Consider the following 16,524-nt stretch of genomic DNA (forward strand, 5'->3'; position numbering starts at 1 on the left):
TTACAACATAATAATGAATCAAAGCGAATGGACTCATAGAAAAGTCTCATTTAAAGAGAAAAAATTCGAGTGAATCAATTTATATCATAAGCTGGAACGCACTGGATAATTTGTATGAACTTTTCAGTGCTTAACACGTCATAAACGTTTGGTGTGAATAGAAAAAGCATTGAAGTGATCACTGAAGTGTATTTGTAGATACGAGTATTTTAAATACGTTATGGACGGCAAAAACTTTATGACACTTTCCGTAAAGGCCCGAGGGAAAAATTATTTTTAGGCAAAAAGTTTTGGACCACAGTTTTTGTCTTTAAACTGTGTGCAAACTGAGTGCGAGTGCTTTAAACTGAGTGGGAGTGCTTTTCTGCTATAGGTTGTGTTACGAACGGATTAGAAGATTGAGATATTTGACTATTTACGATTTTTGCCAGGTATAAATTTTTGAAAAATGTTATGTTATCGCAATTCAAAACGTTTGATTCATTTTTGTTACTAGAACTTTGTCTTTTATCATTCTCGATATAATATTGACATTTGTTTCTTGCGGTACTTGCAACATAATATTGGTTTGAAGTGGATGGACTCACAGAAAAGTCTCATATCATAAGCTGGAACGTACTGGATCATTTTGTATGAACTTTTTCAGTGCTTGCTACGTCATTAACTCTTCGTTTGAGCAGAATAAACCATTGAAATGATATTTGAACTATATTTGGGGAAACGAGTATTTTAAATACGTTATTGACGGCAAACATTATATGAAACTTTCCGTAAAGTCCCTAGAGAAAAATTATTTCTAGGCAAGAATAACGCTAAACTGTGTGCAAACTTCTTTGGGAGTGCCGTATTGCTATTAGAAGGGTGATATATTTGACCATTAGAAGGATTATATACTTCCGTCAAGGCCCGAGAGAAAAATTACTTTAAGGCAGAAAAGTTTTGGACCACACTTTGTCCTAAAACTGTGTGCAAATTTTTATGAGAGTGCCGTTCTGCTCTAGGATGAGTTTAGAACGGATTAGAAGGCCGAGATATGTGACAATTTACAATTTTCGCCAGGTACACCTTGAATCAGTGGAAAATTTTATGTTATCTGAAGCAAAACGTTTTGCTGACTTTTTTTTACTGAAACTTTGTCTTTGTCTTTTATCAGTCATAATAAAAAACTGAAATTTGTTTTCTGCCGTACTTGCAGCATAATAATGATCCAAAGGGAATGGACTCACAGAAAATCTCATTTACAGCGAAAAAAATCGATTAGTTCATCATATATCATTAGCTGGAACGTACTGGATCATTTTGTATGAAATTTTTCAGTGCTTGCTACGTCATAAACGTATGGTTTGAGCAGAATAATTCCATGAAGTGATATTTGAACTATATTTGTGGAAACGAGTATTTTAAATACGTTATGGACGGCAAAAACTATATGACACTTTCCGTAAAGGCCCGAGGGAAAAATTATTTTTAGGCAAAAAGTTTTGGACCACAGTTTTTGTCTTTAAACTGTGTGCAAACTGAGTGCGAGTGCTTTAAACTGAGTGGGAGTGCTTTTCTGCTATAGGTTGTGTTACGAACGGATTAGAAGATTGAGATATTTGACTATTTACGATTTTTGCCAGGTACACCTTAAATTTTTGAAAAATGTTATGTTATCGCAATTCAAAACGTTTGATTCATTTTTGTTACTAGAACTTTGTCTTTTATCATTCTCGATATAATATTGACATTTGTTTCTTGCGGTACTTGCAACATAATATTGGTTTGAAGTGGATGGACTCACAGAAAAGTCTCATATCATAAGCTGGAACGTACTGGATCATTTTGTATGAACTTTTTCAGTGCTTGCTACGTCATTAACTCTTCGTTTGAGCAGAATAAACCATTGAAATGATATTTGAACTATATTTGGGGAAACGAGTATTTCAAATACGTTATTGACGGCAAACATTATATGAAACTTTCCGTAAAGTCCCTAGAGAAAAATTATTTCTAGGCAAGAATAACGCTAAACTGTGTGCAAACTTCTTTGGGAGTGCCGTATTGCTATTAGAAGGGTGATATATTTGACCATTAGAAGGATTATATACTTCCGTCAAGGCCCGAGAGAAAAATTACTTTAAGGCAGAAAAGTTTTGGACCACACTTTGTCCTAAAACTGTGTGCAAATTTTTATGAGAGTGCCGTTCTGCTCTAGGATGAGTTTAGAACGGATTAGAAGGCCGAGATATGTGACAACTTACAATTTTCGCCAGGTACACCTTGAATCAGTGGAAAATTTTATGTTATCTGAAGCAAAACGTTTTGCTGACTTTTTTTTACTGAAACTTTGTCTTTGTCTTTTATCAGTCATAATAAAAAACTGAAATTTGTTTTCTGCCGTACTTGCAGCATAATAATGATCCAAAGGGAATGGACTCACAGAAAATCTCATTTACAGCGAAAAAAATCGATTAGTTCATCATATATCATTAGCTGGAACGTACTGGATCATTTTGTATGAAATTTTTCAGTGCTTGCTACGTCATAAACGTATGGTTTGAGCAGAATAATTCCATGAAGTGATATTTGAACTATATTTGTGGAAACGAGTAATTGAAATACGTTATTGACGGCAAACATTATATGAAACTTTCCGTGAAGGTCCAAGAGAAAAATTATTTCTAGGCAAGAATGTCGTGGGAGTGCCGTTCTGCTTTAGGTTTAGCTCTTAACGGATTAGAAGTTGAGATTTTTGACCATTTACGATTTTCCCCATGGACACCTTGAATCAGTGATAAATGTTGTGTTATCCAAGTCGAAACGTTTGATTGACTTTTTAAATTGAACTTTGTCTCTTATCAGCCTCAATACAATATTGAAAATTGTTTTTGCGGTGCTTGCAACATAATAATGATTCAATGTGAATGTACTCATAGAAGAGTTTCATTTACAGAGAAAAAATTCGAGTAAATCATTTTATTTCATAAGCTGGAACGCACTGGATAATTCGTATGGCCTCTTCAGTGCTTAACACGTCATACACTTTTGATGTGAACAAAAAAAACCGTTTAAATGATCATTGAACCATACTTGTGGAACGAGTATTCCAAATACGTTATCGACAGCAAAGTTTATATGAAATTTTCCGTTAAGGCCCGAGAGAAAAATTATTTTTAAGCAAAACAATTGGAACACATTTTTTTCATCAAACTGTGAGCAAATTTTTGTGGGAGTGCCCTTCTGCTATATTTTGAGCTTAGAATAATTTAAAAGGTTGAGAAATTTGACCATTTACGATTTTCGACAGGTACACCTTGAATCAATGAAAAATGTTATGTTATTCCAAGTCAAAACGTTTGATTGACTTTTTTAATAGAACTTTGTCTTTTATCAGTCTCGATAAAATGCTGAACATTGTTTTTTGGGGTGCTTGCAACATAATAATGATTAAAAATGAAAGGACTCACAAAAAAAACTCATTTACAGAGAAAAAATTTGATTAATTAATTATATATCATAAGCTGGAACGTACTGGATCATTTTGTGTGCACTTTTTCAGTGCTTGCTACATCATTAACTCTTGGTTTGAGCAGAATAAACCATTGAAATGATATTTGAACTATGTTTGTGGAAACGAGTATTTCAAATACGTTATCGACGGCAAACATTATAGGAAACTTTCCGTAATGGCCCGAGAAAAAAATTAGTTCTAGACAAGAATATCGGTAAACTGTGTGCAAACTTCTGTGGGAGTGCCGTACTTCTATATGAAGGGTGATATATTTGACCAATAGAAGGGTTATATATTTGACCATTTACGATTTTCGCTTGGTACACCTTGAACCAGTGAAAAATGTTACTTTATCTCAACTCAAAACGTTTGATTGACTTTTTTCCTGAACTTTGTATTTTATCAGTCTAAATATAATATTGACATTTGTTTTTTGCGGTACTTGCAACATAAAAATGATTCAAAGTGAATGGTCTCACAGAAAAGTCTCATTTACAGAAAAAAAATCGATTAATTTATTACATATCATAAGCTGGAACGAACTGAATGCGTTTGTATGGCCGTTTTAAGTGCTTTCCACGTCATTCACGACTGGTGTGAACAGAATAGACCATTGAAATGATCATTGAACTATATTTGTGGAAACGAGTATTTCAAATACTTTATCGACGGCAAAGTTTATATGAAACTTTCCGTAAAGGCCCGAGAGAAAAAATTTAGGCAAAAAAATTTTGGATCCCATTTTTTGTCTTTAAGTGTGTTAATGTCGCAATTTTTCCTGAAAAGACCTATTGTTGTCGCCATTGAGCTTTTAAGTAATGCCAAAAGGACCTCTCTGAGCAAATCCTGTGTTTTTTATCTGCTATCAATCAAAATTTTACCTCATCAAGAATTGGAACACTCTATCTCAATGTGTTCTCTTTCATATTTTACTCAATTTTATTAGGATTTTTTATTTTTTGGCACCATCTAAAACGCTTTAATTGTGGTTTTCGTTTCAAATTCACGTCCAGGAGTGTGCAACTAGCTCATATCACGAAAGAATTATGGGAAATAGAAAAATCGATAGGAGATGGAATCAGTGCTCTCGCAAAAAAAATTGGGTTAAATCGGACGCCCAAATTTTAGTTTAAACTAGCAATTTTTGTTAAAAAAAGACCAGCTGCATTAGCCAATGATTTTTTTATCAAGAAATCAGACGTTTTTGAAGAACACTGCGTTTTTCAGCTGATATCAAGCTAAGTTGAACCTCATCATAATTCATAACAACCTATCTCAATGTTTTGGCTTGGGGAATTTATCCAGATAATGTTATGGCAACAACTACGACGCTTCATCAACGGTCCTTCTTTCAGTTTCCTGTCCAGGGACTCACAACTAGCGTATAGCACAAGAAATAAGGAAATTGATATATCAATAGAATTTGGAACCAGTTCTCTTTAAGAAAAACTAAACATTGGTTGAAAACAGACACTCGAAATTTCAGTTAATATTAAACTATTTCTTGAGAAGTATGATCGGAAGCTAACCAAAACATTTTCAAATGAATGGCCAAAAAAGATCGTAAAATACCAAATTCGACCAGATTTTCAAACAGTAATGGAAAAATTTAGTTCCCTGACTATTTGTGGATGCCTAGAAGCAACTGCAAGAATCACTTGAATAATCAAAAGAAGAGCTTCTAAGGGAAATCATCGGGAAATTGAAAATTTCGTAGTAAAAAACCAGAAATTTAAAAACTCGCAAAAAAGTATATTGAAACAATCAAAACACAAAAGTAGTGGTTTTAGCACACTAAAAAACTTTTCCAGAACACCAATCTAATTCAATTTGTGCGAAAAACCTATTTTAACAGATATGGTTGGCGTACATGTTGTCAGGGTTTTCTGCAAGGAGAAACATTCAAAGCAAACACTGTACCCATTCTTAAAAAATTCCTTGCTAAAAAATTCCAGGCCACTAATTACAAAGCAGATGAGAGTCGGTAACAGAGAAAACCAGCTAGCCAACGGAAAAAAATCTACAGAAAATAGAAAAACTTCTACAAACATTAATTTTATGTTGTTTTTCATTGAGTGAGTTTTTGATGGCGGAAAAAACTTTGTTGACTGATGACATTTTTTTGGGCAGTTACGATAGCGTTCAGTGCAACCATGAGGAAGAAAACGGGTCTAAAGATTCAAAATCTAACATGTAATTCCAATTCAGACTTAAGAAAGCCCGAACAGTCTCATCCCCAATTCTTAAAGAAGGTCAATTTTGAGCAATTTTTCTATCGATGGAATACAACTAAGTTCACATCAAACTCTTTGAGTTAAGACGGAGTTTGCTATAATGAATCTCGTTACTACATGGTGCACAAATCTTTTTAAGAAAAGAAGTTACAAATAAGAAACGAAAAAAAGTAAATGAAAACAAATCTAACAAATGGCTGTTAACAGAAATTATGAACATACCAAGACATTAAAAGTTTTTCCCCCAAAAGAAGATAGTATGTTGCGAGCGAATCAGTTTTTTTAAACTCTATTTGTTGCAGGAATGCCCCTAAAACACCCCTAAATATAATTTGGCTCCTTGCAAAAATCAGTGTCGAGAAAGTGTAAGAAAGCAGGAATGTTGAAAATATTTTCCAATGAATGATCCTTGCATGAATGTCTTTCTTTTATTCCTGTCTTTTGGTTGTAATGAAAAATATGGGAAGAATGATCATCATCTTGTAGTAAAACATAGATTCAGCCGATCAGAAAACGCATCTATTGCAATAAAATTTTTACCGCAAGAATTAGACACAAAAAAATATAAAAATTTATCGTTTTACAGTCTCTTTTTGTGGGTAAATATTGTGGTTTTATTAGTATATGTGGGTTGGGAATTGGACTTGATGCCTAAAATGATGCCGGAAAGGCACTAAACACAATTTTAATTGATACCGAAGTCGAACTTTTAGTTTGTACTACAAAATTTGGCCATAGCGGTTATTTTGTCCTTCCTGTACGTTAGAATCCGCTCAAAATGTATCTCTCAATAGAAAATGAATATTAGTTTGCTTCAGATCTGCAGACAAAAGTAAAATTTTGTCACCTTGGTCCGTGAAATTGACACCAAAGTGGATAAATATGAGAAAACTATGGAATTTTGCATAAAAAATATATTTTTTAAACATTTATAAATGAAATATGCGTAGCTGGCAACTGAAATGATTTTTATCAACCATAGTTGACCATTTATGCGTGAAGAAATCAACACTGGGGTTGTTGTGTTTAGATATCACAATGTCATAGTGACCAAAAGTGACACAATGTCCCAAAATGAGTTAAAAAAATGAAAATTGGCCTTCCTGTTGCTGCAAAAGCACTCATATATTGTATTCTCATGTGTATTAAGCTAAAACGACAAAGAAAACCCGACCAAAAAGTCTTGTTTATGAGATCCAAAAAAGGAGTGCAATTTCGAACTCATTTTTTAGGTCAAAACGTGTTTTTTCCTGTCCGGTCTGAAAAAACATAGGTCGTCATAGTGGGTATGAGAACTACACTTGAAGTCCTCAGCCGACTCCTAGTTAGAGTGTTTGACCCCATGAATTTGTATATTAAACATTTTTAAATGGAAACTAGCCCCTTGCAGAATCTCGAGCTCTCCATCTGGCCCCAGGATCCTTGGTATCGTTGAAACAGAGCACGCGTTCTCCATAATCAATTGATGACAATGGACCGGGTTTTTTGTCTGTTGTTTTCCACTGTGTTCCCAGGATCTGCCCTACTGTATTTTGTTGATGTCAAGTTTTAGGGCCTCCTATATGCATATATGCAAAATAGCTATATCTCGGAGACGGTTTTTCCTAAAACAAGTTCTAATCGATTAAATAGCCGTATGGATAGTTGGATACAATTAAGTTAGGTCTCCAGACATCAATACGACCCCTAGGATAGTTTTTTTGTTCATTTGGATTACCCACTTATATCGAAAGGTTAAGGTGTGGTAAGGCGACAGGTGGCCGAAAAGCAAAAAATTGATTTTTTGGCTTCAAATTAGGTGCATCTGTAAGATACCTAGTTCACTGCCTTAAGTTTTGAGGTTTACCCTTGTTTGGAATAAGGCATCTTGTACCCGTTTTCAAATAGTTAACACTTTAGGACAGACGAGTTGAGATTTTTTCGTAGAAATTTTTTGAAGTTATAAATGGTGAATCCTGGCCCTATAGGATTCAGAATGGTGAATCCTGGCGACAGGTGGCCGAAAACCATAGAATCGATTTTTTTTGCTGCAAATTAGGTACATCTGTAAGATATCTAGTTCACTGCCTTAAGTTTTGAGGTTTACCCTTATTTGGAATAAGACATCTTGTACCTGTTTTCAAAAAGTTAACACCTTAGAACAGGCGAGTTGAGATTTTTTCGTAGAAATTATATGAAGTTAAAAATGGTCAATCCTGGCCCTATAGGATAGTTTATAGGTCCAACCAGTCTAAACCCCCTTACGATCAATATTTTTCAGATTGGATAACATTGGTGATGCGTTTTGGGGTCCCAAATCGAATCGATATTGTGAAAAGTTAAGCAAGTCGGTACCCGACTTACTTTGGGTGCATCCAATTGTCCTAAAGTGTTGTTTTTATCCAGTGGCATAATAATAAATTAATTTTAGAACTATTGAGAGTTCATTTAGGGTTATTTTGACTGTTGTGTTACCGGCTTGCAGGTTTTGTACAGTGTTGTTAAAAAAATTGTTAACTGGAATTGACTAGTCGAATTCCTACAAAAAATTCTTCTGAACATATCAATGTGTTCCCCGAGCCTAGACTGCTGATATATTTACTTGGGACCATTACTGGCACCCAGAATTTGAAAAAAAATGCATATAGTATCGAAAAACCACGCAAATATTACTTGTTAGATTTGACACTTTGGCTGTTTTGTGTTTAACAGTCCAGTTGTTGTTACATTTGCGACCTTAATAGTGTTTAAAGTGATTCAGTTACCAATGTGAGATAAGAATAGGTTAGAGAATCTTCACAAACGCCATTTAAACCACTTTTTTGAGGAACATATTAGAATTTTTGTTAAAAAATTTAATAACACATTTCGCGGAAACAATCATTTGTCCTAATTTATCGCAACCAGTGATGACCCCAACTACGAATAATGCGTTGAAAAAGTTACGATGACTTCCCTATTTGTCACTGAGTGTAGAAAAACCAGATCAATTAAGTTCTTCTGCTATTGACCTCCAAACATTTTATCTTAGTAAGGACTGAACTGTTGCTGAAAACACTCCATGGGTCAGTATATATTGCAGTGTCGTCTTGTAATCACTGACCTATTTCAATCACTGTCACGGCTCCAAAAAAGTTATATGATAAAAACAGTCGATACGTTGTCAAATTTCGAGCTCAGAAACTCTGTTTAGGGTTTCAACATTTCAATCTATTCAAGGACCACTTCAATTAATTTGACGGTCTAAGGAGGAGTGTCAACATTAGAATAGAGTCCGAAAGCAAATGAATTTTTGACTTCGCCGGTATACGAAAAAATGTAGTCGACACGTTGTCGAATTCTGAGCTCTAAAAACTATATATTATTAAAACATAAAATGTTTTTCAATATAGTCAAAGTCTTATTCATTTAATTTGAGGTTCTAAGGAGGAATGTAAGTATTGTAATCGAGTCTGAGAGAGAATGAATATTTGACCTAGCTGGTCTACGAATGTTTTTGATACGTTGTCAAATTTCGAGCTTCAAAAACCTTCTATAGTGTTTCAACATAAATTGTCTTTCAGCCTAGTCAAGAACATATTCAATTGATTTAAGGGTCCAAGGAGGAGTGTCAACATTAAAAAACAGTCTGAAAGCCAAAGAAATTTTGACTTCGCTGCTCTATAAAAAAGTAGTCGATACGTTTTCAATTTTTGAGATCTAAAAACTCCATACATATTGATTCAACGTAAAATAATTTTCAACCTAGTCAAGAACTTATTTAATTAATTTGAGGTTCTAAGGTGGAGTTTCAACATTGGATTAGAGATTGAAAAAGAATGATTTTATGACTAGCTGGTCTACAAAAATCGTAGTTGATACGTTTTCTAATTTCGAGCTCCAAAAACTCTCTAAATAGATCGGAAACGCGAATTTTTTATTGTTTTTTCTGTAAAAAAAATCTCATTTATTTACTTCTAAGTCTAGAAACGTGCGTTGTGCTTACTTCGGCCATGATTTGAGCAATTTTCCCACAAGTGATACATAACGTCAAGTTTTGCGATTTCGTCAAATGTTTCTCAGATAGTCAGTTATATTTAAAAATAGAATAGGAGCTTTGAGTTTTCAAGTTGTTGAGCAATGTGAGCCATACCATTTTGGTAGTGTCACATATCTATAAAGTTAAAAAATCAAGCAGATACTTTAAATTCGTCAGTGCTTAAAAAACTGTTTTATAAAACAGTTGTAGAACGGAATTGGAAAATTTTCTGTTGTTTTTTATGTAAAAAATAGTCTCATTTCTTTAATACTAAGTCTAGGCTGCTCAATGTGATATAACCAGCGTGCGTTAGGATAAAGCTGGCCATAAAAAAAGAAAATTTCCTATAGGTGGTATATAACATCAAGTTTTGCGATATCGTTAATGGTTTCTCAAAAAGTCAATCGTATTTAAAAAATGTAACAAGACCTTTGGGTCAATTAGTTGTTCAATGTTACTCATACTGTTTTGGCATTGTCTTCTATCCATAAGGATTGTAAGGCGCCAGGTTTTTTTGTTTGGCGTCTTCGTTTATGTTTTGGGGGTAAAATGTTTTATTTTTTTTAAATCGATTTTTTGTTAAATGTCATCCCTTTGTGCCCTTACAGGGACCTTCTCTCATGTGCTGTGCTTTAATTGTGCTTGTTTCCTTTTTCTATGATGTGCTATAATTTCTGGTCTATTCAGGATTGTAGATTTTAGCTATTTATATGTCTTGGGAAAAAGAGCCTCCATTTTTGCTTATTCTGCAAGAAAAGCAGTCAAAACTGTTTTCCGTAGTTTAAGAAGCTCATTGAGACCCATGAAACAACCAATACTCTCTAAATGCCTCCTTTCTGTTGTTATGGAGAAGTAGTATCAATAGAACTTCCTTATTATTGAAAAGCTTTAGTCATAGAACTTTCATTTATGGCAAAGTTATAGTTCTACCAACCTTTTAAAACTTTTCTGATTTATGAAGTTAATGGTCCATAATATGAAAGTTCTATGATTAAAACTTTTGGTCAACCCGGAGCTGGTGCCATTTTCATGCAACTCTTATTCATAAGATTTTCACTGGACAGCCGTTAAATTTGGTGCACTAACCTGGCACGGGAATAAGATTCACAAAATTTTGAAAAATGAAAATAGGAGCAGAAATAGACACCATTTGTGAAACCCCTGGGGGATTGCAATTTGCAGCAGAAAACACAAGAGAGTTATTGAGCAGAAAAGAAATACAACCAGATCTTCTGAAAGTAACGCATTGATGAAGGTTATTGCTTTATCCTACTTAAAGCTTTCTCAAATGCGACGAGTAAGTTTTTGGTTAGTTTTCTGGGTGGATTTGAAAAAAAACAGCAAATGGATATCAGCACCTTGAGAAATGTTAAACAAAAATAAACAAAAACAAGCCCTAGCTATGCATAGATAGGGACTTGGATGCTTGCATCTGCATCTGCACTTACGTTATGCAACACTTGTGACACCTGACAGCTATTTTTTTACAATTTACTTTAATGACCAAAAGCGAGCGCCACATAATTTAGTCGATACCTTCTCAAAATATATGCCAATTTGGTGGAATTTTTTTCAAATGCGCAAGTTCGCAAAATTTATATAACTTTTGCTATTTCAACTCTAGAGCTTCAAGAGCGCTACAATTTAGACAATGATTTGTTCAAGATTTAGTTACATTTCAATTCTGACAGGTTGATATGATCAGAGATCGTTTGGGCGCATCTCAACTCAACCTGACCTGCAGCAGAAACGCAACCTGATCTAATCAAATCGAACAGTTTCGGGAATTTGGGCAATTGGGCGCTTTGAGGTGTGTCATAGAATTGTAAGCTAAGATTGAATGCGCACTGAATCTATTCGAAGGTTTATACTCAAACACATATTACGCTTTTCAATTGTTATTTGGTCTAATCGAAAGCGCAGTTCAGTCGGACTGTAGATTAAGGTATATTCTATCAGGGTCCCCTTCAATAAGGCTTTTGCTAAAGCCACCCAAATAATTTATCCCCATCTTAGAACAATAGTCCAGTCCAAAATCTGAGTTGAGACTGACAATCCCCTTTTTAATCCAATGCGTTGTTTCTAATTCAAGACAGCGTTCCCGGGGTGACCAACATAAACGGAAATTATCAATCATAAAACTCCATATATGAATTTGGCTGACAAATAGTCCAATGGGGCTACCTGCTGTTTCAAAACAACGTTTTTGTGCACATAATTTCAAAATTCTGTTTTTTTTTTACTTTTATGGTGCCATACTTACAATAACACGTCATTTAGAAAATGTTTATGGATCGACCGTTTTATGGTAACAAATTTTCCATTAAAAACGCTGATTTTAAAAATGCCCATTTTTTGGTTAATTTTCATTTTAATTCGACAATTCGAAAGCCCAGTTTTTGGATTCGTTAAACGTTTGCCTCAAACAGCCAAATTGACTGCCATTTTGGTTGGACATTGAATAAAAAGGAAAACTGAGTTTATTCTAGAACAGCTACTAAAACTTCAGAAGTTGTTCCAAATTTAACCAGGCTAATACGGACAAATAGACCAGCGAGTAAAAAACTTCTGTTTCAGTTGCTATTATCTTCAACTTTTGTATCGTATTTTTTTCTGTGCTATTGTTTCTCGTTAAAAAAAACATCGTAGCCAGGGCCAAATATTTCAAAATCTTGCAAAGATTTTTTTTGCATTTCTCCTCGAAAAAGCTAAACTTTCAACGTAACTCATTGCCAAATGATAACAAAAGTTCTTCGCATTCAAGCACTACATTTTCAAACTCTTTTAACTCGTCGACCAAGATGAGGTCCTCGACTCAAAGCAGGTATGAGTCAGAAAAAATTGGGTCACCGACAGATTATGAGCTCGGTCGACTAGATGACTAACAATGAAAAGGTCGGCCATTACAACAGGGGCTCCCTCAATTATACTCCCTCTTATTCCAAGAACAGTAGCCACCACCTTTTCCTCCTGTTCCTCACTCAACCCAGTCCACTTGTTGAGGAGAACTGCTTCCCAGATGAACAAATATTCATCGTAGAGAAAATCGACCCCAGAAGAGTCCGCAATCCTGAGTTGCTCCAATAAAGCATCCATTTTTTAAGACTCTGAAACATGTTAATGTTAACTGTTTACAGTTTATTTATCAAGCAAATATAAATACTCAAAAAATTATTCAAATAATTCAAACGCACTACAAAACAGTTATTAAAAAAACGCCCTATAATGTTCAATTTTTTGCTTTCTGTCAGAATCCTATCATAAAAAAACTGAAATCCAACATTTTTTATCTATTGGAAATCGTGGTTTAATCATATTTTTTCCTTTAAATTTTTTTTTCAGTTTTTTGCTGTCTTATGGCAATTGGAGTTGTTTGCACCTATGATCAAAATTTCCACAATAGTTCTAGATTTTGATTTACATTTGAATGTCAAGTGTACATGTTTTACATCTATCCAAATGCAAGTAAAATAATGGAGAAAAAAGTGATCAATTATAAGAGTTTAAAAGTTGATTTTTTTCCGATTAACGGCTCTGTGAATTTCTTATTGAAATCGGTCACGTCAAAATGTCACTATTAATATAATGAGCCTCCTCTAAACATGACGGGTAATGATCCAATTCATCCTGGGTAACTTGATGTCTCCTTGTTCTAGAAAAAACAAGTGATCATTCGGGAGGCCAGGTAGTTCCTGGCGGTTGTGGAAAAAACACCCCGGAATAAAACCCCAACCCAGTTCCTATAAATTCTCCTCTGGAACAGCACAGAGTGCTTGAATAAATACGCAGACTAATAATCAATTACAACTAGTCTAGATTAATACTAGTTGGTCTAAGCACACGCTACCACTGCCAAATTTAAGTAGTACTGGAATCGAACCAGCATCTCTCACTTGCAAGCTTCTATAACGCATTACATTTTTTTTCTTCTTCTTCCTCAAGGCCTCATCTCTTGCCATATATAGGTCGAGCAAGTGAAGCTTCTTGTCAAGTTACATCAAGTCCAATTCAAGCACAAATTACATTAAGATGTTTTCCCTCACCTAGGTTGAGGTTCCAGACGGAAAGTTGATATGTCCAGACCCAGATGAACCCACGACGGGGGATTCGTGCATTTAAATTTACATAGTACGGAAACACGGAAAAGCGCACAAATTTTCTGAGGAACTCATAAAACACTGGACATGAACGCCCGAGTAGTCTGCTGAACGCACAAAAGGCTGGTGAACGCATGAAAGTCTGGACATGAACGCATGAAAGTCTGGTGAACGCACAAAACTCTGGACATGAACGCACGAAAGTCTGGACGTGATTGCACGAAAGTCTGGACATTAACGCATGAAAGTCTGGTGAAGACAAGAAAGTGTGGACATAGACAATTTTTTTCTGGGACGGTCTCGACATAGACACTATCCATCTGGGATGGTCTGGAAGTACTGATTTTTGGTGTCCGACCTCAATCTGGGCAGCCTTCTACCAACTAGTCCTGGAGGTTTAATAGAATGTAGCTTTTGTAATTAATATTGAAAAAAAGCTGTTGAAAACCACTAACGATAAAATTAACGAAAAAACCAATTGCTATAAAGCTTAAGAGTCACAGAAATTTCGTCACAAAAAACTGTAAATGGAATTGAATAGTAAAATCAATTATGAAATGCAATTAAAAATCTATTGTAAGCCCATTAAAGACGGTTTTTAAACTAAAAGAACTCTGTTAAATCCCAAATCAACTCAAATTTTTATTTGCTAAAGTGTTTAAAAGTCAGGCCACTAACCCCGGTGCAACGGTTCCTACTAAACTCACTAGGATTCCTAATTATCTTACTAAAACCAGCTTTTCCATGATTTCTTCATCTTAAAAATCTGCCACCTGCTTTCCCCACAAATCCTACTAGGAAATATTACAATTAATTTTCCTGAATTTCCTACTAGGAATTTGTTTTTCTCGTTTTCCTTTGTTTCCCAATAGCATGTGGGATATTTCCTATTGGGAATTTTACCTCAAACCAGATAAAACTGGTACCGTTAATAAAAATATAATTAACCTTAAAAATGACTGGGTGGGCTCTAATTGAAGGTAAGTTTTCGTGCTATTGTACTTTCGATTTATTTTATAAATGCTGAAGAATCTCAGCTGTTAAGATAACAATTTCTGACAAGGAAAGTGACCTAATTTTGGTCAAGTTTTCGGAAAATATTGGATTTTAAAATTTTCAAGTACTAATATTTTTTCACTGCCTAATTTTTAGAATCAAACTATATATCAAATTAATTGTCCTGACAGCCATATAATGATATTTGAAATTTGACTTCAAATACGGGCAGAAATTTTGCTTCTTCCTCAATTTACTCGTATTCGGCGAATTTTAGGCCGGACTGCTGAAAATCGAAAGTCTTCTGAAAACCATTCACCTTCTAATCCGTTCTTAATTCATCCTATAGCCGAAGGGCACGCCCATTGAAGTTTTTTTAAGGTTTATAGACAACCAATGTGTTCAAAAATTTTTTTGCCTAAAATAATTTTCCTCTCGGGCCTTAACACGAAAAGTTATGACTTAATTGAAATAATCGTTGCCGCAAAAATAGTTCAATGACCAATTCAATGGTTTATTTTGTTCACACCAAGCGTGAAAGACGTGATACGCAACGAAAAAAGGTCATACAAAAGCATCCAGTACCTTCCAGCTTATGACATATAAGGATTTATTCAAATTGTTTCTCTGTAAATGAGACTTTTTGGTGAGTCCATTCACTTTGAATCATTATTATGCGGACTTGAATTTCTGGGCAATACAGAGGTCCTTCGTGAGTTACTGGGTCCAAAGCTTTAGAGCCGACGTAGCATCTGAAGTTTTTTTTTAGCAAAACTCAAAACCGTGAACTGTAAATCTATATCATTCCGCCTACTACCTTCAAGGGACTTATTATAAATACGTCGACTAGTCCGAAAAAGGAAAATTTTGGCCACCATAATGTGTAGATTTTAGATGTTCTTTGATTTACGTTCTTTAAAGTTGCCTAAACTATCAATATCAAATCAATGGTAAGATATAATACAAAATTGCGTTAGCTAGGCACAGTATTTCACTGCTCGAGTGAGATTGCGACCATCCACAAAGTATGGCAATTTAACTTTCAAAGCATCAATATTTGGCTCGTGTATTGTTGTGATTTCAGGTGTATGGATATCCTGCTGTTTTTGTTTTACATTTCAATTAATAAAACAATAGCTCCCAAATTTTACTTTCCTATGAGATTTTGACGTCAGCAGTTGGTTGTAAACCAAGTAAAACATCCAAAGAACATTCTAAACAGACTTAGGGTTTTCTATGTAGAAGTGAGCTAATGAAGAGGCTGAAAAAAGGATAAATCCTTCTGCGTGTTAATAAAATCAGGAACGAAATATGTTGAGATAAAGTGACTCAAGTTTGAGTAAATTAGTTAAACTCGGCCTTCACAACTATTATCTCACACTCCTAAAAGATTTATACGAGATAACTGTCCAATCCCACCTACTGCAAAAGCAAAACAAAGTACTGAAGCGAACATCCACTGGTCAATAGAACAAAACGATAATTTAAAAAAGTTCATGAGACATGTCAGATACAAAAAGATCAAATCTGTTAATGCTGCATTTCATTCGTTCCAAAACATATTTCAAATATAATCTCAAGTTAGTATCTGCTAAAAATCAATTTGAAATTCTCCAATCTTCATACTTTTTAAGAAAACAGCCTAATTACTAATGTGATGTTTTTGAACTTTAACACCCTTTAAAACAAACAAATAAACACTCTTAC

This window comes from Convolutriloba macropyga, chromosome 11, assembly GCF_964194025.1.
Source record: "Convolutriloba macropyga chromosome 11, txConMacr16.3, whole genome shotgun sequence".
NCBI lineage: Eukaryota > Metazoa > Xenacoelomorpha > Acoela > Convolutidae > Convolutriloba > Convolutriloba macropyga.